Source organism: Lithobates pipiens, unplaced genomic scaffold (genome assembly GCF_037356315.1).
Source record: "Lithobates pipiens isolate NorthernLeopardFrog02 unplaced genomic scaffold, aLitPip1_a1.2 Scaffold_28, whole genome shotgun sequence".
Taxonomy (NCBI): Eukaryota; Metazoa; Chordata; class Amphibia; order Anura; family Ranidae; genus Lithobates; species Lithobates pipiens.
Window position 1 is genome coordinate 94,367,754 of NW_027507789.1, and position 12,693 is coordinate 94,380,446.

The 12,693-nt window shown below is 48.2% G+C and overlaps 1 protein-coding gene and 3 long non-coding RNA genes across 5 annotated transcripts in view; 1 reads left to right on the forward strand and 3 right to left on the reverse strand.

Moving 5' to 3' along the window:
- LOC143935528 (transcription factor CP2-like protein 1) overlaps positions 1-12,693 on the reverse strand; it is a 416,417-nt gene that overhangs the window by 209,670 nt on the left and 194,054 nt on the right. The gene's annotated exons all lie outside the window — the stretch shown is intronic.
- LOC143935532 (uncharacterized) overlaps positions 1-12,693 on the forward strand; it is a 65,315-nt gene that overhangs the window by 40,504 nt on the left and 12,118 nt on the right. The window lies entirely within an intron of this gene.
- On the reverse strand, positions 9,274-10,929 carry LOC143935530 (uncharacterized). Its single transcript, XR_013263551.1, has 2 exons — positions 9,703-10,929; positions 9,274-9,594 (listed from the first exon to the last, which is right to left on the reverse strand). It is a non-coding gene; the product is annotated as an uncharacterized LOC143935530 (long non-coding RNA).
- On the reverse strand, positions 11,003-12,497 carry LOC143935531 (uncharacterized). The gene is made up of 2 exons (XR_013263552.1): positions 11,432-12,497; positions 11,003-11,323 (listed from the first exon to the last, which is right to left on the reverse strand). It is a non-coding gene; the product is annotated as an uncharacterized LOC143935531 (long non-coding RNA).

Genomic DNA, 12,693 nt, shown 5'->3' on the forward strand with positions numbered 1-12,693 from the left:
CATCATACATGCTAGGGGGAGTACAACTGGGGGAATCCATAGTGGAGAAGGATCTGGGGGTTTTGGTAGACCATAAGCTCAATAACAACATGCAATGCCAAGCTGCTGTTTCCAAAGCGAGCAAAGTCCTTTCTTGTATTAAGAGAGGTATGGACTCCAGAGAGAGAGGGAGAGATTTTGCCCCTGTTCAAATCATTAGTAATACCTCACCTGGAATATGCAGTTCAGTTTTGGGCACCAGTTCCCAAAAAGGATATCGGGGAACTGGAGAAAGTGCAGAGAAGGGCAACCAAACTGATAAGAGGCATGGAGGAACTCAGCTATGAGGAGAGATTAGAGGAACTAAATTTATTCACTCTTGAGAAGAGGAGAATAAGGGGGGATATGATCAACATGTTCAAATATATTAGGGGTCCATATAGGGAACTTGGTGTTGAGTTGTTCTCTGTACGGTCAACCCAGAGGACACGGGGGCACTCTTTACGTCTAGAGGAAAAGAGATTTCATCTTCAAGTATGGAAAGGTTTCTTCACAGTTAGAGCTGTAAAAATGTGGAATAGACTCCCGCCAGAGGTGGTTCTGGCCAACTCAGTAGATTGCTTGAAGAAAGGCCTGGATACTTTCCTGATGGTACATAATATAACTAGGTACTAACATAGGTAAAGTTGATCCAGGGACAATCCGATCGCCTCTTGGGGGATCAGGAAGGAATTTTTTTCCCCTGCTGTAGCAAATTGGAGCATGCTCTGCTGGGGTTTTTTTTCTTCGCCTTCCTCTGGATCAATTGTGGGCATAAAATTGGGTATTTGGATTGTACGATTATTTTTTATTTTATTTATTTGTTTTTAAGGTTGAACTGGATGGACTTGTGTCTTTTTTCAACCTGACTAACTATGTAACTATGTAAGAATTGTAATTACATGCCCCTGTTAAACAGGGGCTGAAAAATTGGGCTGCTGGCACTGGTGCTGGTGCCATAACACTGCAACCTCTCCCATATACTCTAGTTGTAGTGCAGGAATGAGCCCTGCTGCAAAGCATTGCATCAAAAATTGTAATTAAATGCCCCTGTTAAACAGGGGCAGAAAAATTGGGCTGGTGGCATCACCCAGAGCCAAAAATGTTCTTCCAACATATCAGCGGAGGAGGAAGAGGATAGACAATCAACATAACAGGACAGTCACTCAGCATTAGCATAGGCAGTCTTGAAGGGATGTGATATTTTTAAAAAAACTATTCGGTTACATCAGCTTCAGGTTCTTGGTAGCTGTGGGTGATCCAAGACTGATTCATCTAGATTAAGGTCAGTCGATCAACTGAGTCGGTGGACAGGCGCACCCTGTGATCGGTAACAAATCCACCAGCAGCACTGAAGGTGCGTTCTGAAAGAACGCTGGATGCAGGACAGGCCAGTAGCTCAATTGCATACTGTTCAAGCTCTGGCCAGTGATCCATCCTCAAGACCCAGTGAGCCAGAGGATTTTCGGTGGGAAAGGTGTCCAAGTCTGACCTTGCCCCTAGGTATTCCTGCACCATGTAAATCAGACGCTGGCAATGGTTGCTGGAACCGATCATGCCTTGGGGCTGCGGACTAAAAAATTGTCTGAAAGCATCGATCAGACGGCCACCTTCTCCACCGCTCCTTCTGACTGATGCCTCGGCAACACGTTGTCCAGGACCAGGAGTTTGTAACCTCCCAGTCTCTGGGAACGCATTGCACAGATCTTTCTGCAAGGCCTCCCGGAGATGTCTCATCCTCTGTTCCCTCTGCGACGGCAAGATAAGGTCGGCAACCTTACCCTTGTACCGTGGATCAAGAAGAGTGGCCAGCCAGTAATGGTCCCTCTCCTTGATCCGAAGAATACGAGGATCCTTTCGAAGGCTTTGCAGGATCAGGGAGGCCATGCAGCGTAGGTTAGCTGAGGCATTTGGTCCGGAGTCCTCTGGGTCACTAAGGAGAACATGATCCGCAGCTACCTCCTCCCAGCCACGTACAAGTCCACGGGTTTCTTGGGACTGTAAATCATCCCTACAAGACTGCTGCTGCTGCTGATGCTGAGTGCCAGCCTCCACCTCCATGCTGACACAATCATCCTCCTCCTCCTCCTCCTCATCTTCTTCCTGTGTGATGGGTGGCACAGCAGGAACACTGTCTGGATAAAGGGGGCCTTGAGAGGCAAGGAAGTCCTCCTCTTCCTGCCTCTGTTCTGCCTCAAGTGCCCTGTCCATTATTCCACACAGCGTATGCCCCAAGAGGTGGACAAGAGGTACAGTGTCACTAATGCATGCACTGTCACTGCTCACCATCCTTGTGGCCTCATCAAACGGTGACAGGACAGTGCATGCATCCCTGATCATGCCCCACTGGCGTGGTGAGAAAAAAACCAAGCTCCCCTGACCCTGTCCTGGTGCCGTAGTCGCACAGGTACTCATTGATGGCCCTCTGCTGTGTGTGCAGCCGCTGCAGCATGGCCAACGTTGAGTTCCACCTGGTGGGCATGTCACATATAAGGCGGTTCTTGGGCAGGTTCAACTCCTTTTGGAGCTCAGCCAGCCGAGCACAGGCATTAAATGATCGGCAGAAATGCACACAGACTTTCCTGGCCTGCTTCAGGACATCCTGTAAGCCCGGGTACCTGCCCAAGAACCGCTGCACCACCAGGTTAAGGACGTGAGCCGCGAAGGGCACATGGGTCAGTTGTCCCTGTCAGAGGGCGGAGAGGAGGTTGGTGCCATTGTCGCAAACCACCATTCCTGGCTTAAGCTGGCGTGGCGTCAACCACCTCTCGGCCTGCCCCTGCAGAGCTGACAAAACATCCGCCCCAGTGTGGCTCCTGTCCCCCAAACAAACCAGGGCAAGCACGGCATGGCATCATTTTGCCTGCGTACTTGCATGGCCCCTGGAACGCCTACGGAGCACCGCTGGTTCTGAGGACAGAGCACTGGAAGAGGCCATGGAGGAAGAAGAAGAGGAGGGGGTGGAGGAGAGAGGTGTGTCACAACCAATAGTAGCATTTTGGAGGCGTGGTGGCGGAACAACCTCCAACACTACTGCACCTTGTCCTGCATCCTTCCCAGCTGCCAGAAGAGTGACCCAATGGGTCGTGAAAGACAGGTAACGTGTTCCATGCCTGCTGGACCATAAGTCAGCGGTAATATGCACCTTACCGCTGACTGCCCTGTCCAGCGAGGCAAGGACATTGCCTATCACATGCCGGTAGAGAGCCGGAATCGAATTCCGTGAGAAAAAGTGGCGTTTGGGGACCTGCCACTGAGAAACCGCACATTGTACAAACTCACGGAAGGGGGCCGAGTATACCAACTGAAAAGGCAGCAGTTGAAGTGCTAGCAATTTAGCCAAGCTAGCATTCAACCACTGGGCATGTGGATGGCTGGGAGTGAACTTCTTTCGGCGGTCCAGCAGCTGGGGCAGGGACATTTGCCTGCTATAATCGGACGTGGGTGTACTGCTAGCAGAGTGCCCGGAAGCACTTGGCTGTGACACACCTAATTCTACACCTTCTTTCCTCTCAGAGCAGGTTTCAGAGAGGACTGAAGGTCTAGTGGGGTTGGAGATCCCAGCTGATGAGGAGCAAGGAGAGGTCCGCTTTGTTCTTTGGTGTGGGTCTTTGAGGTACGCTTGCCAACGAGCTGCATGGCAGGTCAACATATGTCTGGTCAAGCATGTGGTGCCCAAGCGGCTGATGTTTTGGCCACGCGAGATACGCTTGAGACATATGTTGCATATAGCAGCGGTGCGATCTGATGCACTCGTCTCAAAAAAGGCCCACACCAAAGAACTTTTAGAATAACGCGCAGAGGCAGCGCCCTGCACAGGCGGAGCTCTGCGGTGTTATTTAGTCGGTGTGCTTCCCCTAGGCTGGCCCCCGGAGGGCATCCTGCCTCGTTGGACATGTGCCTCCTCCTCCTCCTCTCTCCTACCAGGCACCCACGTGGAGTCAGTGCCCTCATCATCCCCTCCCTCTTTATCGATGGAGCAAACCTGGCAGTATGCTGCAGCTTGTGGAACATGACTGCCAGATTGCTGTCCTTTATGAGCATCCCCTCTCTCTGCATTCACGCTACTGCCTTCCTCTAGCTGAGTATCATCATCAGAGCATACAAAACACTGGGCATCCTCCTGGAGCGTGTACCCAACACTGTGCTCAAAGAGTTCAGGAGACCTCTCAGGAGGACGTGGTGGGTCTAGGGAAGGAGTCACTGATGATGACATTGAGAGGAGGGAAGACGATGCGTTGGCCGCTGCTTTGCTAGTACCCTGAGCCTGGGTGAGAGAGGATGAGGAGGATGAAGAGGGCTTGGTCATCCACTCTACCAAGTCGTTGGCATGTTGTGGCTCAACATGTCCAGCTGCCGAAAAGAAGGACAAACGTGTCCCATGGCCACGTGCTGATGATGATGATGATGCATTGCGTCCACGACCAGCACTGTTGTCTCTAGACACAGAGCCTGCTTGCCCTCTTTTATCGGCTCGCGCCTGTCTGCCTCTCCTTGCTGGCCTTACAGACATGGTAATGGCCTGAAGGGAGATGGGAAAACCAGCAATTGGGTAGTGTATATTGTGCTGGAGGCACACACAACATCCACTAACTCCTGCAGATGGCAGATGGCTCAATTAGAGAAGAGCTATGTAGGTGGATATAACGGTGTATACTGTGGTCAGGGCACGCAGACAGCACGCACAATCTCTTACAACCGACTGCAAGCTCTATTTAAAAAGAGAAAGATAGCTAGCTATATAGGTGGATATAGCGGTGTATACTGGGTTCAGGGCACGCAGACAGCATGCACAATCTCCTACAACTGACTGCAAGCTCTATTTAAAAAGAGCAAGATAGCTAGCTATATAGGTGGAAATAGCGGTGTATACTGGGTTCAGGGCATGCAGACAGCACGCACAATCTTCTACAACTGACTGCAAGCTCTATTTAAAAAGAGCAAGATAGATAGCTATATAGGTGGATATAGCGGTGTATACTGGGTTCAGGGCACGAAGACAGCACGCACAATCTCCTACAACTGACTGCAAGCTCTATTTAAAAAGAGCAAGATAGTTAGCTATATAGGTGGATATATTGAGGTGTATACTGGGTTCAGGGCACGCAGACAGCACGCACAATCTCCTACAACTGACTGCAAGCTCTATTTAAAAAGAGCAAGATAGTTAGCTATATAGGTGGATATAGCGGTGTATTCTGGGTTCAGGGCACGCAGACAGCACGCACAATCTCCTACAACCTACTGCAAGCTCTATTTAAAAAGAGCAAGATAGCTAGCTATATAGGTGGATATAGCGTTGTATACTGGGTTCAGGGCACGCAGACAGCACGCACAATCTCCTACAACTGACTGCAAGCTCTATTTAAAAAGAGCAAGATAGATAGCTATATAGGTGGATATAGCGGTGTATACTGGGTTCAGGGCACGCAGACAGCACGCACAATCTCCTACAACTGACTGCAAGCTCTATTTAAAAAGAGCAAGATAGTTAGCTATATAGGTGGATATATTGCGGTGTATACTGGGTTCAGGGCACGCAGACAGCACGCACAATCTCCTACAACTGACTGCAAGCTCTATTTAAAAAGAGCAAGATAGTTAGCTATATAGGTGGATATAGCGGTGTATTCTGGGTTCAGGGCACGCAGACAGCTCGCACAATCTCCTACAACCTACTGCAAGCTCTATTTAAAAAGAGCAAGATAGCTAGCTGTATAGGTGGATATTTTTATTTATAAGGACTGCTACCAATATAACATATTACAAACAAACTTTACAAATCACTTTACAAACAATCCAAAACAAAACTACAACTTAATTATTTAGCAACACTTTGCTTAACAAAATCACGTATCTGGTCATCAGACATCTTATCAAAAACTTTATCCCACTCATAACGTTCTTTCTTTTTCTTTTTCTTCCTAACAAGAACTTTACCACCACTATTAGGATCAGGACCACCATCATCACTCGGGACTTCCTGCGCTACTACCCCCTGAACCGTTTCAACAGTCCTACTCACTACTTTACTGTACCCATGTTCATCTCCAGACACCGATGAGCCCGAAGACTCAGCCCCTTTACCCGGAAGGCGATATGGAGAAGAAAGAGCCGGACTGGGAGATCTAAGAGGGCTCCTACTCCGAGAGGAGCTTACCCGTGCCGGCTTCCCCCTTACTGAACTCCTCCTCACCACTCTTCCTCTTTTCTCCTCTGCTGGGCTTAGCCTCCGACGAGACATTCTGCTATCCGGAGCACCCCCAGCACGAGGAGAAGTAGCAGGAAGACTCTTCCCCCCAGCCCTCCTTAAGGGACCTTCATTAGTGGGACAGACTACACCTTCCATTGGGGTTTCATTAACAGACGGGCCTTGACCCATGGGTACCTCGCTAGCAACGGGGGTCACCTCAGCATCAGTTCCCCTAGGGGGTGCTTCCTTGGTTTTCCCCGCCATATTCTGACTGCCTTCAGCATTCCCCCCTGTGGGCCCTGGGGGAGGTCCCTCCCCCCCAGGTTGACCACCAGGTGGGACATCACCTCTGTAGGCCTTAGGGCACCTACTAAAAGGGTGACCCATTTGGCCACACAGATTACAACAGATAAGGCCACACGCATCACTTGAGTGGCCAAATTTGTTGCACTTTATGCACCTAACGACTGTGCAATCTGCACTAAGGTGGGTTGGAGACCCACACTTAAAACATCTCCGGGGTTGTCCTGGATAGAACACCAGGATTCGGTCCCTTCCAATAAATGCACTACCGGGAACATGTGCCACCGTATTACCGGCTCTCCGTAACCGAATCCTGGTGCTCCAAGCCCCAGTCCAAACCCCCGCTCATCCAGACATTTATTTAGGGGACATTGCAATTGGCCGTGCCTACTCAGCCATGTTGAGATGTCCTCCGGGGGCAGGCTTTCATTCCTCACCAGAATAGTGAGGGTTTTCACGTCCTCTTGCCGGCTCAAGGGGATGATCCTGAAACCCTTCCAGGGATCAGTCCCCTTGATCAACCCAAAGGAGGTGATAAAAATCTCCATCACCACTAAGTTTGTGAAACTCAAATCAAAGTCATGAGACCCTGCAGGGTGGATGACTGCAAAAATCTCACAAACTTTTATTCCCAGTGATAAAATCATGTCAACCACCTGGCCCCTGCTAGGGCACTGACCTTCCCCCTCCCACCTTAACTGTACCACATTACGGCGCTTGCGCTCCGGACCACCCGTACCCCGAGACCATGAATTGGCCCCAGAAGGTTGACCAGCCGGGGGAGCACGGAAATTACCAGCCCCAAACTGGTCATACAGGTGGCCCAGAGACACATTCGCCCCAGCAACATTTGCGTAAGAACGCCTTTCCCCTAAGGCATTCAGGAGCCTGGCCTCCGGTGAACCCCTCAAAACAGATCCTGTGGTAGAAACCCCTTCTTTAGGACCTGGATGAGCCACCCCGGCCTCCAAGCCCCGACCGCCTTCCTCCAACACCGTACCCTCTTGCTGGACTGCCGGGAGACCCTCCACCAGACCACCTAGCGATTGGTCACGGAGAAGGGCATCCAGACCATCCGACTCCCCAACAGTCTCATGAGCCCCACATGAGTCCACTTGTACATTTTGTGAACTTTCCAACCCTTTAATATATACCAATGCTGGATTGCCAGCCTCATCTATATCCCCCATGGGAGAATCACCCCATGCTGACACTTGTCTTGGGGGTAGATTGTCTGAGATTTCCATACTCTCATTATCACCTCCCACTTCCTCCCGCTGGGTTGTAACACCGGAAGCCGCCGACCGGAAGTGTTCTTTGCGGCCAACTACCTCTTCCGGACCGGACGTCACTTCCGGCGCGACCACAGCTTTCTTTCCCGCAAAAAGCCCACCAACTTTTCCCGCCAAACATTTGTCCATACCACCGCGGGAAGACGGCGTCCCTCCATGCTGACCCGCCATTACCTTGCCGCTGGACGCCACTGCTCTCTCAACAGTGGCAGCCAAGCTGACTTGAACTCTTTGCCCACCCTCACCCTGGAGTCCTTTCCCCTTACCCTGTGACCGGCTTGCAGCAGCGGCAGCCGACAACTCTGCTGACGGCATGCCCTGCCCGCAAACACCGGCTGGGTTCACTGGGGATTTACAAGGTAAGTCCGTGGCTTTTTTCACCTCCACCAGTCTTTCCAACTGTACCACTAAACTCTGTTGACTACAAGAAAAATGTTGGGACTTTAAATGAGGCCGAAAAGCCTCCATCCCTATTGGCACGGTAAAAAGAAAAGGTTGGGACTTTAACAAAGCATGCGATTTTGGAAGCAAAAAACAGAAGAGCAACAAAAATCAATAATATAACTTTATTAACTTATATATTAAATGTATAGCATAGGGCACAAAGATACACATTGTATGATCCATGATCCATCATAAATAGTGAATATATTGAAGTATTGTACATCAAAAACATCAATCCCACAGTTCGTACATCAAAAGCATTGGCCTTATATATAGGCATATTGCACACAGTAAAAATCAATAGAATTAAGTAAAAACATTCCAGAGTCTAGTAAAACTGCATGTTTAAATGTAATTCGTAGTATTTGAAGCTCTACGCGTTTCGTGGCTATATTGCCACTCATCAGGAGCTGATAATGTGATGAATATCTGTGGGACAAGAAATGGTGTGCCGACAGTTAGTCAGGTTTGTATAATAAGTGAGAAAAAAATGGAGGGAACAGAAACAATGTATCCAGAACGAGTACCCATACTCACGGGTCATGAAATGGCAAGAGGCGCAGCCACGGACAACGGAGGTAGCCCGCGCCCCACACCACAGCAGACCCAATTTAAGCAGAGTATAATAAAAAAGATATAATGTTGCACCTGCATTTATCATAAGAAGAATTTAATCTAATCATGACCATACCCTGCAATGTTGCAGTAGAAGGAGCTAGGTCTGGCGCGAAGGGATCATGCCAAAGTGCTCCAATGGCCTATCCCAAGTCCCATTCCAGTTTTACGGGGGCAGGGAAAAAGAGGGAGAAAAACGCCTAGCACATTAAATTATATGTGTTTGGCTAAAGAGCTGCACCAAAAATCGCATGCTTCCATCCCTGGGTCATATAGACTACAAGAAAAATGTTGGGACTTTAAATGAGGCCGAAAAGCCTCCATCCCTATTGGCACGGTAAAAAGAAAAGGTTGGGACTTTAACAAAGCATGCGATTTTGGAAGCAAAAAACAGAAGAGCAACAAAAATCAATAATATAACTTTATTAACTTATATATTAAATGTATAGCATAGGGCACAAAGATACACATTGTATGATCCATGATCCATCATAAATAGTGAATATATTGAAGTATTGTACATCAAAAACATCAATCCCACAGTTCGTACATCAAAAGCATTGGCCTTATATATAGGCATATTGCACACAGTAAAAATCAATAGAATTAAGTAAAAACATTCCAGAGTCTAGTAAAACTGCATGTTTAAATGTAATTCGTAGTATTTGAAGCTCTACGCGTTTCGTGGCTATATTGCCACTCATCAGGAGCTGATAATGTGATGAATATCTGTGGGACAAGAAATGGTGTGCCGACAGTTAGTCAGGTTTGTATAATAAGTGAGAAAAAAATGGAGGGAACAGAAACAATGTATCCAGAACGAGTACCCATACTCACGGGTCATGAAATGGCAAGAGGCGCAGCCACGGACAACGGAGGTAGCCGGGAGTGTCAACCGATACGGGAGCTGAGGCAGACAGAGCGTGCGGTATCGCGATGAGGCTGTGTACCATAAATATAAACCAAAAGTGATCATCACCCTACGATGAATACTTAAATATGTGAGTGTAAGTGTGATGGAATGGGGTGTCTAGAGTGACTGGGATGTGAGGTGAGTGGACTTAAACAAAAGTGCGGCACAAGTTTAGGGGATGTAAGATGGTGAAAACATGTTAAGAGCAATGGAAATGCTCCAACAATGGTGAACTCCATCGTGTGAAGATGAATAGAATAGTTGATAGAATATAGATATAAACTGGGTAAACAACAAAAACAAAGCAAGGGAATGTTGAAAACAAAAACCACAAAAAAAGTGTGCTAAAAAACAATACCTGGAAGTGTTGGGCATAATGCTCATTGCCATCTAAGTGTCTAGGGCTGTCAGAGAAAACAGTCACCATACTAGTGGTGTCCGATGATCTTGTGCCAAAAATTAATTAGTGCCTCACCGCGGCCACACGATGCCGCCAACGTCACGCTGACAATCCAGGTAGGGAGGGGGGGGACAACCCTGTCCCCGGGGGAGTCAGCCCCCCAGCGAGCGACGCCAAACGCCAGCTCCCTCCCAGGAAGGCGTCAGATAAATACACGGCGCCCACGTGATGACATCAGCCACGTGACGCCGGATGCGTGACGTCGATGCGCAGCGGGGGAACCGCCCACTCCCCCAGCAGGGAGGAGGGGCGGGAGCCCCGGTGCGCATCGCAGCTCCCATAATCAGAAGAAAAACACCAGCCACGGAGGCAAAGCCGTAGAGCCCGCGCCCCACACCACAGCAGACCCAATTTAAGCAGAGTATAATAAAAAAGATATAATGTTGCACCTGCATTTATCATAAGAAGAATTTAATCTAATCATGACCATACCCTGCAATGTTGCAGTAGAAGGAGCTAGGTCTGGCGCGAAGGGATCATGCCAAAGTGCTCCAATGGCCTATCCCAAGTCCCATTCCAGTTTTACGGGGGCAGGGAAAAAGAGGGAGAAAAACGCCTAGCACATTAAATTATATGTGTTTGGCTAAAGAGCTGCACCAAAAATCGCATGCTTCCATCCCTGGGTCATATAGACTACAAGAAAAATGTTGGGACTTTGAATGAGGCCGAAAAGCCTCCATCCCTATTGGCACGGTAAAAAGAAAAGGTTGGGACTTTAACAAAGCATGCGATTTTGGAAGCAAAAAACAGAAGAGCAACAAAAATCAATAATATAACTTTATTAACTTATATATTAAATGTATAGCATAGGGCACAAAGATACACATTGTATGATCCATGATCCATCATAAATAGTGAATATATTGAAGTATTGTACATCAAAAACATCAATCCCACAGTTCGTACATCAAAAGCATTGGCCTTATATATAGGCATATTGCACACAGTAAAAATCAATAGAATTAAGTAAAAACATTCCAGAGTCTAGTAAAACTGCATGTTTAAATGTAATTCGTAGTATTTGAAGCTCTACGCGTTTCGTGGCTATATTGCCACTCATCAGGAGCTGATAATGTGATGAATATCTGTGGGACAAGAAATGGTGTGCCGACAGTTAGTCAGGTTTGTATAATAAGTGAGAAAAAAATGGAGGGAACAGAAACAATGTATCCAGAACGAGTACCCATACTCACGGGTCATGAAATGGCAAGAGGCGCAGCCACGGACAACGGAGGTAGCCGGGAGTGTCAACCGATACGGGAGCTGAGGCAGACAGAGCGTGCGGTATCGCGATGAGGCTGTGTACCATAAATATAAACCAAAAGTGATCATCACCCTACGATGAATACTTAAATATGTGAGTGTAAGTGTGATGGAATGGGGTGTCTAGAGTGACTGGGATGTGAGGTGAGTGGACTTAAACAAAAGTGCGGCACAAGTTTAGGGGATGTAAGATGGTGAAAACATGTTAAGAGCAATGGAAATGCTCCAACAATGGTGAACTCCATCGTGTGAAGATGAATAGAATAGTTGATAGAATATAGATATAAACTGGGTAAACAACAAAAACAAAGCAAGGGAATGTTGAAAACAAAAACCACAAAAAAAGTGTGCTAAAAAACAATACCTGGAAGTGTTGGGCATAATGCTCATTGCCATCTAAGTGTCTAGGGCTGTCAGAGAAAACAGTCACCATACTAGTGGTGTCCGATGATCTTGTGCCAAAAATTAATTAGTGCCTCACCGCGGCCACACGATGCCGCCAACGTCACGCTGACAATCCAGGTAGGGAGGGGGGGGACAACCCTGTCCCCGGGGGAGTCAGCCCCCCAGCGAGCGACGCCAAACGCCAGCTCCCTCCCAGGAAGGCGTCAGATAAATACACGGCGCCCACGTGATGACATCAGCCACGTGACGCCGGATGCGTGACGTCGATGCGCAGCGGGGGAACCGCCCACTCCCCCAGCAGGGAGGAGGGGCGGGAGCCCCGGTGCGCATCGCAGCTCCCATAATCAGAAGAAAAACACCAGCCACGGAGGCAAAGCCGTAGAGCCCGCGCCCCACACCACAGCAGACCCAATTTAAGCAGAGTATAATAAAAAAGATATAATGTTGCACCTGCATTTATCATAAGAAGAATTTAATCTAATCATGACCATACCCTGCAATGTTGCAGTAGAAGGAGCTAGGTCTGGCGCGAAGGGATCATGCCAAAGTGCTCCAATGGCCTATCCCAAGTCCCATTCCAGTTTTACGGGGGCAGGGAAAAAGAGGGAGAAAAACACCTAGCACATTAAATTATATGTGTTTGGCTAAAGAGCTGCACCAAAAATCGCATGCTTCCATCCCTGGGTCATATAGACTACAAGAAAAATGTTGGGACTTTAAATGAGGCCGAAAAGCCTCCATCCCTATTGGCACGGTAAAAAGAAAAGGTTGGGACTTTAACAAAGCA